General features: G+C 38.8%; 1 protein-coding gene across 1 annotated transcript in view; it reads right to left on the bottom strand.

Annotated features, from left to right (window-relative positions):
• The window catches only part of LOC106868900 (notch-regulated ankyrin repeat-containing protein), a 2,895-nt gene extending 1,142 nt beyond the window's left edge, over positions 1–1,753 (bottom strand). The window contains exon 1 of the mRNA XM_089340563.1: positions 1–1,753. This exon is cut by the window's left edge and continues 1,142 nt beyond it. The gene's annotated coding sequence lies outside the window, so the exon portion shown is untranslated.
• Positions 1,754–2,407: the final 654 nt, after the last annotated feature.

The following is a 2,407-nucleotide window of genomic DNA, read 5'->3' as shown; positions in this document are numbered from 1 at the left end:
GTAAAAAAATCACTCCAGTAGTTCCTTTCTTCAAAGCGGTATTTCCTTTCACGTGTCTATTCGTAGCTTCTGAAACATTCCAATAATTTCCCATAGTTTTCTATTAACATCCAACAAAAAATTCTTGAATCCATTATCTTTGTGGGCTTTGAAATTTATTCCTCTTTCGTACGTTAGTTCGAAAATAGTGAAGTTTATCAACTCCAAGCTTCCACAGTGGTAGTTACCTTCAATCTACACACGCACAGCCAATTGGTAACTCCTTACATTAACAAGTAATAATCCTGTGAATGTTTATGGAAATGCAGTGCATATTTTTAATGAAATATTCGAAATATCGATGTAGCGCCTTACACGTGAAGTCCCGTTTTTATTTTTTCGTTTTTTTTTATTTTTTTATTTTTCTCTGCAGTGTTTTTTACCAAGCTATTTTTCGCCTCAAGAGTACATTTAAAAACAAATTCACTGAGAAATTTGTCACCCGCTTTCGATTCCAACCACTTGCTTGTCAGTGCTTGGCAGCTATGACAAAATATTTTCAATACACCTGAAGCGATTATTTATATATTTTTTTTTCGTCAAGGGACGTGTGTTAAGTCCTAACGCACGAAACTTTTGACCCTTCAGTCACTTTGTTGCTTCAGCTAAATATTAATAAAATATATATATGTATATGATATATATTAATATATGGATGGATGTATATAAATAACGAAAATGTGTTCAAAAAATAACTTTTTTCATTTGAAAGATCTGTTTTTTTTTTTTACGATTTCTTCGTGTTCTACTGGATTTTTTTTGTTGTTTTTAATAACCTTTCTTTCGTGTTTTCCTTCGTACGTTGTTGACACTTAAATATTGTAGGATTTTAGTGAGGAAAGTTCAGTGTTTGTATTTATCATCTTCGTCGTCGTTGTCGCCGTCGTCATCGTCGTCATGACAGTCGTAACAATCCTCACCATTATCCACTCCGTCATCACCATCTCATAGTCACTGTTGCGTTTGTTTGCGTTGCTTGTGGCGGCAACGGCCGTGGTGGCGTTGGTGCTGGTTAATAGTAATTCCTCACGGATAACTTTCTTTGATTTTCCGTCTAACTTGTAGAAGCGAAGCTGAGTTCGAAGTACGACCGTTCTTGCTCGCTTGTTATTGTTCTGTTGAACTTCGTTGGAGGTTTGATAAAATCGCTTCCGATCAAATCTGACGACATTTCATTTCGGGATATTGCTAAGACTGAAAATACACAGAGAAAGGGAGTTAGAGAGAGGGAGAGGGGGGGAACACGAAGGAAAGGGAGGGGGAAGAAGAGAGTGACAGATAGGAAAGAAATTTTGAAAGAGGAAAAAAGAACTATGACGGGAAGACTGCAGCAGTTACGATGGCTGCGACTACTAGCGTATCACGCTAAAAGTAGTGACAACTGAAACTATTTCAGCTGTTTGGAGTTACTACGACAGCAGCAACAGCAGCAGCAGCAGTAGTAGTAGTAGTAGTAGTAGCAGCAGCTACTGTTGTAGTAGTAGTAGTAGTTGTTGTAGTAGTAGTCGCAGTGAAACTTGTTGCTTCCTCAGCCGGGTAGTGTTTTTTGTCCGGGATCTGCCGGTACCTCTTTCTTTGACCGATTAAATCTGGAAAGAGAGGCGCTTAGCCTTTACAATACAATGTCTAATATATTATATACATTTTGAAACAGCCTCTTTCTCGTTTTCTAGCTTTCCTCCCAATAACTCGCCCGTTCCTTCCTCTATCTCTCTCTCTCTCTCTCTCTCTCTCCAGCCTTTACTTGAGTGTGTGTGTGTGTGTGTGTGTGCGTGCGTAAGCCTTTCTATGTGTATGTATGTATGTCTTTTTCTTTGTTCGTTCACTCACTATATATATGTGTGCGCGTGTGTGAAAGCAATATATATCTGTGTGTGAGTATAGTTTGGAAGTTATTCGACATTACACCTCGTATTAAATCATTTGTTCAGCAAGTACTTTTTAAATATCTAAATACACACACACACACAGGCATGTATAAACGCAAGTTACACATACAAAATAAAGAGGGAGAAACAGAAGGCTTTCTTGGCAACGAGAGAGAGAGAGAGAGAAAGAAAAGGGAGCGAATGAGTTATTGGAAGGTAAGAGAGAAAAAAACGAGAAAGAAACTGTTTCAAAATCTCTATAATATGTAGGCGCAGAGGTGGCTGGGTGGTAAGTAGCTTGCTTATCAACCACATGGTTCCCTAGTCAGTTCCACTGCGTGGCACCTTGGGCAAGTGTCTCCTACTATAGCCTCGGGCCGACCAAAACCTTGTCAGTGGATTTAAAACCTTATGAGTGGATTTGGTAGACGGAAACTGAAAGAAGCCCGTCGTATATATTCACTGTCCTGTTTGTATTACCAATTTTGACCCTCCACAAA

The sequence above is a fragment of the Octopus bimaculoides genome, chromosome 2 (genome assembly GCF_046866305.1).
Source record: "Octopus bimaculoides isolate indiv1 chromosome 2, ASM4686630v1, whole genome shotgun sequence".
In the NCBI taxonomy this organism is placed as follows: domain Eukaryota; kingdom Metazoa; phylum Mollusca; class Cephalopoda; order Octopoda; family Octopodidae; genus Octopus; species Octopus bimaculoides.
The sequence above is the reverse complement of the archived record's forward strand: the minus strand, read 5'-3'. Positions and strand labels throughout refer to the sequence as shown.